This window comes from Felis catus, chromosome C2, assembly GCF_018350175.1.
Source record: "Felis catus isolate Fca126 chromosome C2, F.catus_Fca126_mat1.0, whole genome shotgun sequence".
Classification (NCBI taxonomy): Eukaryota; Metazoa; Chordata; class Mammalia; order Carnivora; family Felidae; genus Felis; species Felis catus.
In genome coordinates, this window is record NC_058376.1 from 44,903,931 (window position 1) to 44,923,431 (window position 19,501).

Consider the following 19,501-nt stretch of genomic DNA (forward strand, 5'->3'; position numbering starts at 1 on the left):
GCAGACCATTAGCTGGATAGAAATATGGATGGATTCTGGAAGACTAATAGGCCAGAAAAAAATAAGCCACATTTAGGTGGTATGTTAAACATATGACACATGTGATGCCATCTAAATAAAAATATAATTTGATTTCCTCCTGTCTCCTTAACTTTTTTCCAGTGGGGAAGGAAATCTTTCTTAGCACTATAAATTTGGACATATCCCATGAGTATTCTATTTTAGACAAGGGATAGTCATGTAACCTCATAATTGTAGACCCAATTTAGTACTTAGAATATCCATCAAAATACTAATTAAACACTAATTACTTCAAGAGTATGATTTCTTAAAACATTTTTCTCCTTTTCTAACTCTACTCTTCTAAACCCTGAGAGGCTACCTGTTTTTAGGTTGAGTGATATAGTTGACTTCTACTTTCTCTTCATATTCAAGGTTTTCCACATTAGTTCTGGTTTAATCTACCAGGAAAGAGAAGAGATTTAAGAGGATAGGACATTTTTTACTTGCATTGGTGGCTTCTCTGTTTCTGGTTCTGGCAGGGATTTAACTCTTTTTTTTTCCCTTTCTCATGAGCTGCTATTGTAAATTTTTTAGATTTTCACATCTGCGGCCATCTTTCTCATGCAGTTCCTTTGAACTGAGAAGAGGCATCTCTATTCCAATTGGACCCTTATGACTCATTCAACATTCTCTATAAACCTAGTGTTCATCTCCTGTATTTTAAATACTTTATTTTTTAATGCAGTTTTAGGTTCACAATAAAATTGAAGGGAAGGTACAGAGATTTTCCATATACCTTTTCCCATACGTGTGTATACACTCCCCCATTATCAACATCCTCCACCACCGTACCTTTGTTATAATTAATGAACCTACATTGACATATCATTAACACCACCCAAAGTCCTTATTGTATATTGTGGTTCATCCTTGGTGTTGCATATTCTGTGGGTTTGGACAAATGTATAATGTTTGTATCCATCACTATAGTATTACAAAGAGTATTTTCACATACCTAAAATTCTCTGTGCCCCATCTACTTCCCCTCCCTACCCAGTAATCCTTGGTAGCCACTGATCTTTTACTGACTCCATATTTTGCCTTTTCAAGAGTGTCATATGGTTGGAATCATACAGTATCTAGCCTTTTCAGATTGGTTTCCATGTTCATGTCTTTTCATGGCTTGATAGCTTATTTCATTTTGGTGCTGAGTAATATTCCATTGTCTGGATATACCACTGTTTATTCATTCATCTACTTAAGGAAATCTTGGTTGCTTCTCAGTTTTGGCAACTATGAATAAAGCTGCTATTACAGTGGGAAGGATTTTGTGTGGACATAAATTTTCAACTCCTTTGGGTGAATATCAAGGAGTATAGCTGCCAGATTATATTGTAACAATATGCTTAGTTTTTAAAGAAACTGCCAAACTCTTTCTTCCAAATGTAACATTTTGCATTGCCACCACCTGTTCCTCTTGCTTCTCATCCACACCAGCATTTGCTGTTGTCAGTGTTCTGGACTTGAGAATTTCTTATAGCGATGTAATGGTATATCATTGTTGTTTTACTATGGATTTCCTTGATAACATACATCCTGTTTTTTATTGCTGGAGTTCTTCACCTTTTTACTGTCCCTCTGAGACTGAATTCAAAATGACCTGATTAAATAGTCATTCTCATATGTCCCATTCATTCCTTGCTCTACAAATTGAGGTTCAGGCTGCTTCCATTGCAGCCACCCCTATGTTATTTTTCACAAATTATGTAGGCTTTCTCAGGCATAATATATTATCCAAAATTACCACAAGATCTTTCAGCTCACATGCTCTTCTTATAATATTCTTTCCATTGACATGTGGGGCCTACATTTTCTGAAGAAGCCTAGACCACACGGAGAGGTCAAGTGTGGAAATTCTGATTGACAGTCCAAAATGAGGCATCAGCCAGCATCAACTGTCAGATATCCAAGGGAAGATGCTTGAGTCACTCATAGCCAATGAGTCTCCTGAGCTTAGGCCTCAGACAGCATGAAACAGAGACTGGCTCTGTTCCCTGATGTGCCCTGTTTGAATTCCTATCCCACTGAGTCCATGAGTGTAAAGGAATGATTGCTTTATGCCACTAAGGTACAAACAATGAAAAAGTGGAATATTAGGAGTGAATTATACACCAGCGCTCTATGTCTCCCACGTGCAGCAAATATATCTTAAGCTTCAAGTGGTCTGATGGATCTTTCTCAACTCGTACCAACCATTTTATCTTTGCAGTAAGACGACAGATGTCTTCACAAAGGTTTCATCGTAAGCTTCCTTCTCTAAACCTTAATCTTTTTTCTAACAGATGGGTCCAAGGGACAAGAGTGGATTCATGTAAAGTTCCTTTGTAAATGCACATAATAATCTGTCTTTCCTAATCTTGGTATCTGTTCACTGTCAAAATGTCAGTTTTAACATTTGTTATACACAGTATAAACCATCCATAGAACTTTGGAGCAAAGATGAGAGATGTCTTCCTGTGAGGCTCCAAAGACAGGTTTTACACCATGCCCACAGAGATCAACAATAGCAATATAGAACCAGGAAACTCAGGGGCCCACCTCTAAAGAAATAAAATTGAATTTCTAAAGAGGATAAGGGTCCTGAAATGGGTTTTGTTTCCCTAAGAGTAAAGGGTTTATTATTCTAGCATGAGGATGGAGTAAAGTCTAAGTAGCCTGACTGCTTTCTGCCCAAAGTAAACTTTCAGTCAACCCATAATGCTGAAGAGAGACCTGATTTGCAAAAAGAATTAATATAAGAGAGATCCACAGTAGCTAATTTTATTAATTAGTCATTCCTTTAGAAATATGAATGAGAGCAAAATAACTAGTCTTTTAAAAAAGTTTTTATTTAGGGGTGCCTGGGTGGCTCAGTCAGTTAAGCGTCCGACTCCGACTCAGGTCATGATCTTACGGTTCAGGAGTTCAAGCCCCGTGTCGGGCTGTGTGCTGACAACTCAGAGCTTGCAGCCTGTTTGAGATTCTGTGTCTCTCACTCTCTTTCTGACCCTCCCCTGCTTACACACTCTCTCTCTTTGTCAAAAATAAATAAAAATATTAAAAATTGTTTTTTAAAGTTTTTATTTAAATTTCAGTTCTGTGTCTCTCACTCTCTTTCTGACCCTCCCCTGCTTACATACTCTCTCTGTCAAAAATAAATAAAAATATTAAAAATTGTTTTTTAAAGTTTTTATTTAAATTTCAGTTACTTAACTTACAGTGTACTATTAGTTTCAAGTGTACAATAAAGTAATTCAGCACTTCCATACAATACCTGGTGCTCATCACAAGTGCAGTCCTTAATCCCAGCACCGATTTAACACATTTCCCCCACCCATCTCCCTTCTGGTAACCATCAGTTTGTTTTCTATAGTTAAGAATCCATTTCTTGGTTTGCTTCTATCTTTCTCTTTGCTTGTTTGTTTTGTTTCTTAAATCCCGTACATGACTGAAATAATATGGTATTTGTCTGTCTCTGACTCACTTAATTTGCTTAGCATAATACTCTCTAGTTCCATCTGTGTCATAGCAAATGGCAAGATTTCATTACTTTTTATGACTGAGGTTATATATATAACCTCTTCTTTGTCCATTCATCAGTCAACGGACACTTGGGCTGTTTCCATAATTTGGTTACTGTTGATAATGCTGCTATAAACACTGGGGTGCATGTATTCCTTTGAATTAGTATTTTTGTATTCTTTGGGTAAATACCAAGTAGTGCCATTGCTGGATTGTAGGGTAGTTCTATTTTTTACTTTTTGAAGAATCTTCACTGTTTTCCAGAATGGCTGCACCAATATGCATTCTCACTAATAGTGTAAGAGTGTTTCCCTTTCTTCATATCCTTGCCAATGCACATTGTTTCTTGTGTTGTTGATTTTAGCCATTCTGACAGGTGAAGATGATATCCCATTGTAGTTTTGATTTGTATTGCCCTGTGATGAGTGAAATTGACTATTGTTTCACGTGTCTGTTGACCATATATATGTCTTCCTTGGAAAAATGTCTATTTATGTGGTCTACCCAATTTTTTAATTAGATAATTTGGCTCTTGGGTGTTGAGTTTTATAAGTTCTTTACATATTTTGGATACTAATCATTTATCAGATACGTCATTTGCAAATATCGTCTTCCATTCTATAGGTTGCTTTTTAGTTTTGTTGATTGTTTCCTTTCACTGTGCAGAAGCTTGTTATCTTGATGTAGTCCCAGTAGTTTATTTTTGCTCTTGTTTCCCTTGCCTCAGGACACATATCTAGAAAGAAGTTACTGCCAACTAGTCTTTTATGGAAAATGAATCTCCACTTCCATACTTTCCCTCCAAAAAGGGTAAGTTAATTAAACAAAACTGGTGATCTTGGAAAATGGAGATATTTTAAGATTATGTAATTGTTATTCTTTTAAAGAACTGTTCTGACAACACCAGCATCCGTTTTTTTTTTTCTTCTTTGAGAACCACCCCTCGACTACTTTTAATTTGCATAGTCCTCAAGGTGATTAACCTACCCCCTGCTATTAGGAGTAGACATATGAACTATCCAAACTGTGAGAATTCTGAATCCCTTTGGCAATGGTAATTTAAAATTTGTCTGTATGACCAAAGTTGAGCTAGTAATAGCCAATGAATGTCATTCTCCTTTTCTGGTTAAGGCAGTTGGAAACAGATTTCTGTTATTTGAAACCAAAGAGGTCTGATTCATAGATTACTCATCATTATCAAAGAAAATATTACTATAGAAAAACAAAAAAACTGAACTTTTATTAAAAGAGACTGATCAGACATTCAGAAAGTTGTGGGTATTAAAAATAATGTTATTAAGGAAGTACAAAAGTGAGAGGCAGAGAGTTCAGGAAGAAAGAGTTTTGGAGAGGGAGTTAAGATGGGGTGGAGTAGGGGAACTCTAAGCTTGTCTCATCCCTTGAATACAGAGAGATAAATATCAAATGATTCTAAACACCCAAGAAATTGATCTGAAGACTGCGAGAACAAACTGCACATATACAGGTGCAAAAATGGCCACGTTGTGGAAGGATCTAGCTATTTTTAACAAGCAGGCAAAACAAACCTAGTTAAAATTTTCAACAGAGCAGACAAGGTCCAAATACCCCCCACTGCAGGCAAGGAGAAACTCTGCAGAGGATTAATCTGAGGGAAGGAGCATCCAAAGCATAATAGCAGAGTGGACACCATGAAACACCTCCTGAAGCCCCAGGCCCAAGACAGTAGAGGACCTCTTCTTAGTATGGCCGTTATTCTCAGGAGCAGGAATATAACAGATTTTCCTAACAATTACACACACACACACAAACATTGACCTAGACAAAATGTCATGTCTAAGGAATTCACTCCAAAAGAAAGAGCAGGAAAAAGTAGCAGCCAGATTTAATCAATACAGATATAAGTAAGATGCCTGAACCAGATTTAAAATACCAGTCACATGGATACTAGCTGGGCTTGAGAAAAGCATAAAAGACACTAAAGAACACCTTACTACAGTGATAAAAGAACTAAAAACTACTCAGGCCAAAATAAAAAATGCTGTAACTGAGAGGCAAACCGATTGGTGGAATGGCAACAAGGATCGACGAAGTAATGAATCAGTGATATAGAAGATAAAATTATGGAAAATAATGAGCTGAAAAGAAGAGGTAAAGATAGGTATTGGATCATGAAAGTAGACTTAGTGAACTCTGTGACTCCTTAAAGTGCAATAACATTCGTATCATAGGAGACCCATAAGAATAAGAGAGAGAAAAAGGGGGCAGAAGGTTTATTTGAGCAAATTATAGTTGAAAATTTCCATAATCTGGGGAAGGACACAGACATCAAAATCTAAAAAGCACAGAAAACTCCGATTAAATTCAACAAGACATACAAGGTACCTGGGTGGCTCATTAGTCAAGTGTCTGACTCTTGACTTTGGCTCCGGTCATGATCTCATGGTTCGTGAGTTTGAGGGCTGCATGGGGCTCCACACTGAACGTGCAGAGCCTGCTTGGGATTCTGTCTCCCATTCTCTCTGCTCTCACTTCCACTTGGTCTCTATCTCTTTCTCAAAAATAAATTAAAAAAAATGTAAAAAATTCAGTAAGATATAGAAACATAGACAAATTCACAAAATACACAGACAAGGAAAGAATCCTGAAAGCAGCAAGGGAAAAAGTCCTTAATGAACAAGGGAGGACAGATCAGGTTTGCAGCAGCTCTATCCACAGAAACTTGGAAGACCTGAAAGGAGTGGCATGATATATTCAATTTGCTAAGTGGGAAAAATATGCAACCCAGAATACTTTATACAACAAGGCTGTCATTCAGAATAGAAGGAGACATAAAGAGTTTTCCAGACAAATGAAAACTAAAGGAGATCATGATCACTAAACCAGCCCTGCATCATATATTGAATGGGTCTCTTTGGTTGGTGAAAAAAAAAAAGATTAAGAGCAACAAAGACTACAAAGGAACAGAGAACATCACCCAGAAACACCAACTTTACAGGTAACAAAATGGTACTAAATTCATATCTTTTGAATAATAATCAGTTTGAATGTAAATGGACTAAATACTCCAATCAGACACATAGTGTATCAGAATGGATAAAAACAAGATCCATCTATATGCTGCCTACAACAGACTAATTTTAGACCTAAAGACACCTGCAGATTGAAAATTAAGGGATGCAGAACCATCTATAAAGCTAATGGATGTCAAAAGAAAGCTGGAGTAACCATACTTATATCAGACAAGCTAGATTTTAAACCAAAGACTGTAACAAGATATGAAGAAGGGCATTATATCATACTTGGGGGGTCTATCCATCAAGAAGATCTAACAATTGATATTATTTTGATAATATTTATGCTCTCAACTTGAAAGCACACAAATATGTAAACCAATTAATCACAAGCATAAATAAACTCATTGATAATAATAGCAGGGGACTTTAACACCCAGCTTACAGCAGTGGACAGGTCATCTAAGCAGAAATTAACAAGGACACGGTGGCTTTGAATAATATACTGGGTTGGATGGACTTAACAATATATTCAGACATTTCATTCTAAAACAGCAGAATACACACTCTTTTTGAGTGCCCATGAACATTCTCCAGAATAGATTACATACTGGGTCACAAATCAGGCCTTAACAAGCACAAAAGGCTGAGATCATACCATGCATATTTTCAGACCACAATGCTATGAAACTTGAAACCAACCACAAGAAAAAATTTGGAAAACCCTCAAATACATGGAGGGTTAAAGAACATCCCACTAAACATCCTACTAAAGAATGAATGCATTAACCAGGAAATTAAAGAAGAAATTAAAAAAAAAACCCTCAAATACACAACCTAACCTTACACCTAAAGGAGCTACAAAAGGAACAGCGAATAAAGACCAAAGGCAGCAGAAGAAGAGAAATAACAAAGATCAGGACAGAAATAAATGATATAGAAACAAATAAAAAACAGTAGAACAGATCAATGAAATTGAGAGCTGTTTTTTTGAAAGAATTAATAAAATTGATAAACCCCTAGCCAGACTTATCAAAAAGCACAGAGAAAGGACTCAAATAAATAAAATCATGAATGAAAGAGGTGAGATCACAAACAATACCACAGAAATACAAACAATTGTAAGAGATTTTATGAAAAATTATATGCCAACAAACTTAACAATTTGGAAAAAATGGACAAATTCCTACAAATACACAAACTATCAAAATTGAAATGTGAAGAAATAGAAAATTGATAACCAGCAAAGAAACTGAATCAGTAATCAAAAATCTCCCAACAAACAAAACTCTAGGGCCAGGTGGCTTTCCAAGGGAATTCTACCAAACATTTAAAGAACAGTTAATACCTATTCTTCCCAAATTGTTCCAAAAACTAGAAAAGGAAGGAAACCCTCCAAATTAATCTATGAGTCCAGAATTATCTTGATTCCAAAACCAGACAAAAACCCCACTAAAAAAGAATTACAGGCCAATATCCTTGATAAACATGGATGCAAAAATTCACAAGATATTAGCAAATCGATTCCAACAGTACATTAAAAGAATTATTCACCATGATCAAGTGGGGTTTATTCCCTGGTGCAGGTGTTTTTGCAAATCAATCAACGTGATACACCACATTAACAAAAGAAAGGGTAAGAACCATATGATCCTGTCAATAGATGCAGAAAAATCATTTGACAAAATACAACTTCAATTCTTGATAAAAATCCTCAACATATTAGGGATAGAGGGAACATACCTCAACATCATAAATGTCATATACAAAAGAACCACAGCTAATGTCATCCTTAACGGGGAAAAACTGAGAGCTTTTCCACTATGGTCATGAAGAAGACAGGGATGTCCACTCTCCCCATTACTATTTAACACAGTACTGGAACTCTTAGCCTTAGCAATCAGAAAAAACCAAAAACCAAAAACCAAAAACCAAAAAACCCTTCCAAATCAGCAAGCAAGAAGTAAACTTTCCTGTTTGCAGACCACATTATAATCTATGTGGAAAACCTAAAAGACTCCACCAAAATTTGTTAGAGCTAACATGAATTCAGCAAAATTGCAGGATACAAAACCAATTGTACAGAAATTAGTTGCATTTCTATGCACCAATAATGAAGCAGCAGAAAATGAAATCAAGGAATCAATCACATTTACAAATACACCAAGTTCAATAAGATGCCTTGGAAAACCTAACCAAAAAGGTAAAATATCTGTACTCTCAAAACTATCAAAGACTTATGAAAGAAACTGAAGAGGACACAAAGAAATGGAAAAATATTCCATGTTCATGGATTGGAAAAAAACAAATATTGTTAAAATGTCTATAGTACTGAAAGCATACTATCCATTTAATGCCATTGCTATCCAAATACTAAGAGCACATTTTACAGAGCCAGAACAAATAATTCTAAAATTTGTATGGAACCACTAAAGACTCTGAATAGACAAATCAATCCTGAAAAAGAAAAGCAAAGCTGAATGCATCATGATTTCAGACTTAAAGCTTTATTACAAAGCTGCAGTGGTCAAGACAGGCAAAAAACCAGACACATTGATCAATGGAACAGAATAGGAAACCCAGAAATGGACCCACAACTGTAAGGTCAACTAATCTACAACAAAGCCAGAAAGAATACCAAATGGTAAAAAGACAGTCTCTTCAAATAATGGTGTTGGGGAAACTGTGTATCAACATGCAAAAGCATTAAACTGGAACACTTTCTTACACCATACACAAAAATAAACTGCAAAGGGATAAATTACCTAAATGTGAGACAGGAAACTATCAAAATCCTAGAGGAGAACATAAGTAGTACCCCCTTTGACCTTGGCCATAGAAACTTCTTACTAGACATGTCTCTAGAGGCAAGGGAAACAAAAGAAAAATGAACTATTGGGACTTCATCAAGATAAAAATCTTCTGCAAAGTGAAGGAAACAATCAACAAAACTAAAAGGCAGCCAATGGAATGGGAGAAGATATTTGCAAATGACACATCTGATAAAGGATTAGCATCCAAAATCTATAAAGAATTTACCAAACTCAACACCCAAAAAACAAATAATCCAGTTAAGAAATGGACAGAAGACATAAATGGACATTTTTCCAAAGATTTCTAGATGGCTAATAGCCACATGAAAAGGTGCTGGATATCACTCATCATCAGGGAAATGCAAATTAAAACTACCATGAGATATTGTCCTACACTGTCAGAAATGGCTAGAATCAAAACAATAAGAAATAAGTGATAGTGGAGATGTAGAGAAACAAGAAGCCTATGCACTACTGGTGGGAATGTAAATTTTTTAGCCACTGTGGAAAACAATATCGCGATTCCTCAAAAATTAAAAGTAAACCATGATGGGACACAACCTCATAACTGTCAGAATGGCTAAGATTAACAACATAGAAAACAACATGTTGGTGATGATGCACAGAAAGAAGAACATTCTTACACTGTTGGTGGGAATGCAAACTGGTGCAGTGATTATGGAAAACAGTATGGACTGTACTCAAATAGTCAAAAATAGAACTACCCTAGACCCAGGAATTGCACTACGAGGTATTTACCCAAAGGATACAAAAATACAGATCTGAAGGGGTACATACACTCCAATATTTATAACAGCATTATCAACAATAGCTAAGCTATGGAAAAAGCCCAAATGTCCATCAGCTGATGAATGGATATAGAATAGGTGACATACACACACACACACACACACACACACACACACACACACACACACGATGGAATAGTACTCAGCCATCAAAAAGAATAAAATCTTACCATTTGCAAAAATATGTGGAGCTAGAGAAATAAGTCAGTCAGAGGAACACAAATACCATGGGATTTCACTCCTATATGGAATTTAAGAGAGCCAAAGCAGATGAACATATGGGAAGGAAAAAAAAGAGAGAGAAGGAAGCAAACAAACCATAATAGACTCTTAATGACAGAGAACAAACTGAGGGTTGGTGGAAGGAGGTAGGTGGGAGGATAGGCTAAATGGGTGATGAGCACTAGGCGTTATATGTAAGTGATGAATCAATAAATTCTACCCTTGAAACCATTATTACACTATATATTAACTAACTAGCATTTATATACAAATCTGAGAATATTAAACTTTTATTAAATTAAATATTAAATATTAAAAAATATTACTAACCTTTTAAATTAATAGGAAGGAGAGCCAATAAGTTCTCAAAAATTTGATCAAGTAGAAAAAGAATTGTAAAATATGATTGAAAAATTAATAGACATAAAAAAGGAAACCACAAAATCCAAAATCTATATAACAGTATACCAAAGAGAGAAAACAAATAAAAGAATGTATGAATAGAATATAACTAATAAAATAACATTTCCCAGAGACAAATATAGATGTTGTTTTTAAAAATAGATTTTATTTTTGGAGCACATGGGTAGCTCAGTTGGTTAAGTGTCCAACTCTTGACTTTGGCTCAGGTCATGATAGGCTTTCATTGTTTGTGGGATCAAGCCCCGCCTTGGGCTCCGAGCTCATAGTGCAGAGCTCCTTGAGATTCTCTCTCTCCCTCTCTCTCTGCCCCTCCCCTGCTTCTGTGTGCTCTCTCTCCTTCTCTCTCAAAATAAATACATAAACATCTAAAAATAGACTTTATTTTATAGAGCAGAAGGTACAGAGAATTCCCACTTATCCCTTTCCCCCGGCACACAACTTTTCTATTATTAACATCTTGCGTTGGTATGATACACATATTATAATTAATGAGCCAATATTGGCACATTACTATTAAATAAAATTTATAGTTTATATTAAGTTCACTTTTTGGTTGTACAGTTCTATGGTTTTGATAAATGCATAAAGGTGCCATTATTGTTATTATTTAAATTTTGAAAATGAGCAGAAAGAATAAGAAGAAAAGTTCAATTCTAAATAGACTATCTTGAATTTAGGAACACGAAATATAACTGGAAGATCCTTACCATTTTCAAAAAGAGAGGAAAATGGAGGTTAGATTCATTGAAACGAAAATCACTAACATCAAATATTAGCAATCATAGGTGACAATGGAGCATGATTTCAAAATTTTGCTAAGAAATAATTATACACTCAGCCAACCTGTAAGAAAATAATAAAAATTTTCTGACATATTAGAGTAGCATAATTTTTTTTAAAAAACATAAAGGTCTGAGTTTATTTCCCATATGCTCTTTTAAAAGAAATAAGTTAAATTGGTGACAGACTATAGGAAAACATATTTTAGGCCACATGGAAATATTATCATTAAATTTAAATATTAAAATAAAGGATTGAAATATTTTTAGAAGTCCAATTTAACAAATGGTTTTCTAGCTTTGAAATAGGTCAGTACTAGATAAATCTTACTGATGATTTAAAGAAGACAATTTTTATCAACAAAGAAAAAATAACCTAGTAATTTGAAAAACAAAAATGTTTAAACTAAATGCATTTGACAAATTAATACATAGAATGATACTGTAAAATTAATGAAGCCCTAGAGAAGTTTTTAATCTGAGCCACTAGACCAATATGCTGGCACAGGATTAGTCCTTAAGTTTCATTTCATTCCCCCTAGATGTAATCACCAATGTTTCAGCGAATAATACTTGCATAATACTATAATCAACACAGTGTATTAGCATAACTGATACTGAAAATATGGAAAAGTTAGTCATAGTTACTAAACAGAATGTATATGTTTTAATTAAACCTTTGGGCTGTAAAACAATAATGGTAATGGCTATGATCATAATAATAATAATGCTATATTTGACAAGGTTATGGTAAAGAGACAGAAATGTAAAAGGATATATGGACTGCTCATTTCAAAACTTAATATTTGAGCAGCCAAGAGATACTGTAAATAAAGAAGAATTAAAGATCAGTGGAGAAATAATTTAACAGTATATGGAGACAGAGAAAAATAGTAAAGAAGTTAGTGTAGGTAAGCTTAATTCCACATTTTCATAGCAGAGAGTTAAAAGATGCTTTTTAAATTTGATAAATTAAAAAAACACTAACATTTTACCTAGAGCTTCACTATCCAATACAATAGTTACTAAGCCACATGTATCAAATAAATTTATATTAGTTAAAATTAAATAATTTTCAATGTATTTCCAGGTTACATCAGCCATATTTCAAATGCTCAGTAGTCACATATGGCTAATGGCTATGCTTTTTGGGGAAGGCAGAATAGAACATTTCTCTCATATTGGAAAGTTCTTTTGGAAAACACTGATTTAGAATAATGAAAATAAATACCAGAAAACAAAATCCGAAATATGTAGATGTGTTAATCACAAGGATTGGGTCTAAGAGTTGAAAATCGTTAGAGATTTTTAATTTTATATACAACCGGGGAGTTTAGATTTGTATTTATATATGGTTATATTACTTTTAAAATAACAAAAAGTATAATAAAAATGAATAATCAACACAATTTATAACTCTCCCAAAATGCTTGTTATTAATTTTTAATAAATTAAATTGCACTTAAAGCCACATGAATAAGTAATGATAGATATAATTTTTTTAGGAAATACTTGGTATCAGCCAAAAAACAGGTTGAATGCAAAGAACATGAGCAAATACTCAGCTACTTATTACCTGTGTAACTCTGGATAATTTATCTTTCAGGCTTCACTTTCTCAAATGCATATCATTGGTACTGTTATCGTTGAGTTGTTGGCTGTTGAGAAAATAGAACAGCATGGCTCCAATTGCTTCCATTTCTCCTTTACATTTTGTTTTTTGAGGGGACAAATAAAGATCAAAATTGAGTTATTAGGTTAGTTGTATCAGGTTAGTATCTGAAAGGAGGGATGGTACACAAAGGAAGTATTTAAAGACAAGGTAAAATAAATGTATTCGCTTAAATTATTTTGCATTTTTGCCTAGATTTTATAACAGAGAGTCACTGCCTTATTTTTGTCATTGTAGCATATTAAGAAACTAAAAGGCAACCTACAGAATGGGAGAAGATATTTGCAAACGACATATCAATAAATAGTATCCAAAGTTTATAAAGAATTTATCAAACTCAACACACAAAAAACAAATAGTACTTGGATAGTACCTGACACACAATAAATACTATGTAACTGCTTTCTAAGTAACAGAAAAATTAATACTTTTTATTTATTATATTGCAAGATGACATTTTTATTGGATTTTCTTTTTTCTTTTTTTTTAATTTTTACTTTGGTGCTTATAACAAATTAAAGTTATAGAAAGATAGCATCAAGTAACAACCTTGATATGCTAAAAATGAAACAGTGGTGAACAGATTCTCAGGCTTTCCTATGAACCCTCATACTAAAAAAAAAAAAAAAAAAAACTACTAACATGAAAATGGGATCCTGACATTTCTACATGCAAATTTAAAACTAAAGAGGAAGAAAAAAAAGCCCCGTAACACAAAGACAAACACATTATCATCTAAATGCAAAAGTCTTGCAGCTTCTTTAACGAATTTCTGGCTAAGGATATTCGTTTTGGAACCTCCACTACTGTTACTGAGTCCCTCAGGTTACTGTGATCTTATGAAACCCTGGCAGTTTAACAGCCACAATAGGCATAGCAGGGTGGATAGCAGCTTCTGAACCATTTTTAAAATGTAGCATCTAGCAATGTAGACTAGGCACATTGGCAAATAATTCTATTCAGAATTGAAATATTTTTAAATAATATTATGGTTTTCCATTAAGGTGACTATTTTTAATGTCTTTGACCAACTCAATGTAATATACAAAAAGCACATCATGTCAGGCTAGCTTTGAAGACAATGTAAACCCATGTAGCAGCAGAGTTATTGTTCAAAGTGTGCTTCATTTTAGTTCATGATAAACATGACTGTGTGTCACAGAATTGTTGTAGTAAGAATAGGCTTTTCTTGTAAAAAGTTGTACTGTGCCTATGCAATGTTTACGTGGTTTTCAGATTCCTTTCTTATTTTCCCCAATAGTAAACAAGCAAACAGTGAAATTAAACCTATATATAGAGAGAATAAAATTATATCTATATCTTCATATAGATATAGACATATATAAAATATGTGTTATCCAAGGTGGTAGCCACTGCCATATATGGCTATTTAATTTTAAATTTATTAAATTTAAGAAAAACTAAAAATGCATTTACTCAGTCATTTTAGACCACATTCACATACTGAAAAGCTATATGTGAATGTGGCTACTGGCTACTGTATTGAACAACACAGATATACAAAATGTCTAACACTGCAGTAAGTTCTATTAATCAGTTATTAATATATCATTTGTTTTAGATAAATCACATATAACCTTAATATTTTAACTTGTACATAGTCTCAATAAACAAGAAACTTATTTTTTTCCCATTGGATAAAAATACTCAAAAACAAGCATGAATATACTTATGATTTTTTATATATTTACAAAAATTATACAAAATAAATTAGGAAGAAATAATACAATAGTCTTTGACTATACATTAATAATAATCAAAGTCAACTTAGTTTTTATGTTTTTTCATTAGTATGTAAAATTTTATTTTTACCTCTAAAAATAGCAAAGATACTACAATTCAATTCCAAATACTATGAACATCCGTATATTCAAATACTATGGACCATTAATAGAATTTAACAGTGAAATACCAGAGGAGTCTCACATTGGCTCTATAGTGGAATTTAGTTCCTGAGTAGCAAAAGCCCATTTTCATAACAACTCAGAATGGGCACATCTTACACGCAATATATGTATTTCACATATAGTAAGTTATAATGTTATAATGACTCAAATATTTAATGATCTTTAACAAACAGAAAAAGGAAAACTAGATACTTTTTAATAGTCGAAATATGTAATATTCAATTATCTTTTATGAAAAATTAATTAAGATGATAAATTTGACTCAAAAATAAATATAATTAGTGTTTAAACACACAGTTATTTAGCACATATTTTTTGTAGACATGTAAAAGAAACATTCTCTGCTTTAAAAACTTTTTGAGGTTCTTGAGAAGGCTGTATATGTGTATCAAAGTTAGACAAAAATGTGAAGAACCATAAGTTAATTGTCAAGTGATTGGTATAAGTGAGTTACATGGAATTTTTAACCATCTAATAATTATAAGATGATATTGAGAAATGTTTATATTCCCTATAAACATTTGAACAGCCATAGTAAAGAAACATACTATGATTAAAATGATGTGGAACTCCTGATATAAAAGGCATATTAAGTTTTCATTGGGTTGTTATAGGTCATTTGGAAATATAATGAGATGTCATTCAAAAACTGTTCTTTTTATAATCAAATTTTAATATACACCAAAATATATAGAACTTCATAAATGCAAACATGGTACCTGACTTCAAACTAAACTGAAATATTATGAGAAACATTTTGATAAAAAGTACTTACAAAATCCAGCTTGAGATGCTGGGTTAATTATTTCCTTTCATCTGACACATTTACTCTATCTCTAATTTGTAGTAAGAGAACATGTTTCGCATTAATTGTATCAAAATAGTTAAAATGTTTAGCTGATAATGGTTATTAATACGGATAATATTATTAATAAATTTAACATTTAACTATTTGATATGCCCAAGTATTTGTATTACAAAACCTAGCTTTGTCTTTTCCTGAAGCAAGTTACAAAGTATCTTAATGCACATATGATATGATAGACAATTTCTAAGCCTATTTTGATAGACTAATTTGAATACATAACTAGATATTAATAGCAGTATTCCTGTAATATTTTATCTTATTTGTTAAGATGGAAATAGGTGTATTTCAATATATAAAGGTTTTTTAAAGTTTTACTTTTAGTTTTACTTTTATAATTGGTCTCTGGTTGGTATTTAGAACATGCTCTTTAATGGTATTTATTATAATTCAATAAAAATGAAGTTTTTCATTCAAGTGGGCATGAAAGAAAAACTGAATTAATATGTTACTAATAAAACTGAAATAATTTAAAACAAACGTTTAAAAATTCTCTACATAATTTGCGTAAAATTAATTTTTGTGAATATCTGATGCCACAGAGCCTATTATGTAAACCTCATTAAAAAGGCAAGTAAATTGAATCTAGTTGACTTATTTGGCCATTCTGTAGAGCCTTCAGTATTGTAATTGATAATAGTAAAAGTTCATGTACTAGCTTTCAAAGGATGAAACAATCTTTACCAAAAGTTTAACTCAAGCAAAAGTAGTAATGGTAGAGATCCATGCCTTAAAAGGTGAGGGTATGATTCTTTTCCTCTTAACTAAAATAATGTGAAACTCTATTATGGGGTAATAGATGCCTTGTAATGGAATAATTCATATGTCTGTGACTGCAATATAATACAAGCTTCTAATAGTTAGGAACTAAATCCAAATAATCCTTGTACCTTCCCCATAATGCTTAGCACAGATGCACATGGAAATCTCACCTGGTAAATGTTACTGAATTAGAGTAGTACTAGAGAGAAGATTTTTAATGAATTGCAAACACATCAATATATATATACATCATATATATTTAATAAAATGCATGTATATATTTAATATATGTATATATTATATGTATGATGTATATATATTTGCACATATATTTTCTTTTATTACAAAATGCCAGACAACATAAAAAGAAAAGGTAATATCAGAGCAAAATAAGCCAATGTGTTTTATGTAGTCTCAAGTTGATTTATTTTCTGTGAAGTTTTTAAGATTTGATACGTTTAACAAAAAAGTGAAATAGCCAGCACCGCTTTTGAATGTCTTCTTTCAGAAAAATATTAACTATCTCCTAATGTCAAAGAAATATTTCTGAAGTGTATTTTCCTTCTGATTACATATTTTCTTAAAGTAAAGGGCCTCAGATTAACTATATTTGACTTTGTGGATTTTTTTTTTATTTTAGTGGTCTGCATTGTAGAACATAAAACCTAAGCTTTTAATTAATTTATACTTTAAAGTTAATGACATGACAGCAACGATACTTTTCACAGCATGTCTCTAAATTTTATATTAACAAAAAAGACTTAGACAATTGTACCTATTCAAAGTACTAATCTTCTAAGACTTGATGTTTTGACATACTTGAGAATCAACACTCTTTATTTATGTAGCTTCTACTTGACCTTAGAAAATGTAAATTACAGATATAAATGGACTAATTTACTCTTCTACCAGGATAAAATACCTAAGATTTTCTCAAGCTTTGAAACATGCTGAGTATTAAACATTATAATCCTTTTTTTCCTCAAAGAAATTAATTGCAGGTTAAGTCTCTTCTCCTTTCATCATTTTAAAAAGCAAATAGTATTTTTGAATACTATTATTTCTACTATAAAAGATAGCTTATACTAGTTTTTAGTGTTATTTACATAGATTTTTAATTGAACTGTGGTTAGCATACAATATTATATTAATTTTAGGTGTATAACATAGTGATTTGACATTTATATACATTACGAAATACTCACCATGGTAAGTGTAGTTACCATCTATCACCGTACAAAGTTATTACCATATTATTGACTACATTCCCTATGCTGTACTTTTCATCCCTGTGATTTATTTATTTTACAACTGGAAGTTTATACCTCTTAATCCCCTTTACCTCACATAGTCTTTATTTAATAAAAATTTAATCATTCTTACCTGAATCCAGACCAGGTATATGTACCATATATCATGAAGAACAGCAGTCTGAAAGAATACAAAAGAATTCTGAATATAGTACTGAAAAATGAGACATGAATGCTTTTCTGAATATGGGTATGATTCAAACAGACAAGTGCAGATAAATCTACATGAATATTGCATCTGGTTCACTGAGTGGCTTATAATTTTGAAACTGTCACATGTCAGCAAATACATCAACACTGCTGGAAAATCAAAAAGGAACTACATTTCTGTTAAGTGAAATTGCTTCCCCCTCACATAAGATAACCATGAGTATATTTTAAATAACAAGTTAGCTTTTATAAATAAATAATTTTTACTTATATTATCATTAACTCTTTTCTGAGTGAAGAGAACTGACCACATAAAAGAGATCAACAAATGTTTCAGAATGAATATCAATATACACATTGTGTGTGTATATATGTGTGTGTATATAAATATCTATGGATTTGTATGTACATATAATGTAGCACAATGGTCAAATAGTTATGGTAATTCTTTTGGAATATCACTACTCAAAGGTCATGATAACTGCACTTCAATTCATGTTCTTTGAGTTTTTTTTTTAAGAGGTCGTTATTTTCTAGACATGCAATTGACAATATCTAAATATATGAAGCAGTTTTTATTTTAATATTGATAAAAGTCTTGTAATGTTTTTCTTAAAAATCAAAACCAGAATATAACTATCAATTATCTGACCAGAAAGTAATATGCTTCACTATGACTTATTTACACAAACAAAAATTGTGAATTGCAGATGAATTGTAGGTAGGGGTAAAGATCCAGTTTAAAAATTCAAATCTAACTTTAAAAAGGTCATGGAAGTCTATTCTTTGGCAATAAAGAGATTGTTTAAACAAAATATCAGCATAATGAATCATTAACACTTCTAAGACCATTTAGACATAACGATTTATATTATAATGCAGCCTTTTACTTTTACAGTTGGCAAATTATAAACTGAATTTGCAAATGCCCATGTGGTCAGTCAGTATCAGTAAGAGTGGTAAAATCAAATTTTACTCCTTTAAGTACCAATACATAAACTCCATACTTGGCTATCTTTTCAGCAGTGATTTGCATACGTTTAAACTGGCATGGACACCTTTAAAGAGAGGCAGTGTTTGAATTCGTAAGGAGAGTGAAAGTACAGTCACCAATCAGAAACCTTCCTTACATTCTCAAAATCACTTGCATTTTACATTTCTCTCCACGCAGCTGAATTAATTAGACGTGGGGCCTCTTCAGCCACACTTCC

The 19,501-nt window shown here is 32.6% G+C and overlaps 1 long non-coding RNA gene across 1 annotated transcript in view; it reads right to left on the reverse strand.

Annotated features, from left to right (window-relative positions):
- The window catches only part of LOC109491384, a 251,974-nt gene that overhangs the window by 231,617 nt on the left and 856 nt on the right, over positions 1-19,501 (reverse strand). Inside the window, exons 2-3 of the long non-coding RNA XR_002735852.2 lie at positions 18,214-18,261; positions 13,180-13,307 (exon numbers count right to left, since the gene is read on the reverse strand). This is a non-coding gene — a long non-coding RNA (uncharacterized LOC109491384). The remainder of the gene's footprint in view (positions 1-13,179; positions 13,308-18,213; positions 18,262-19,501) is intronic.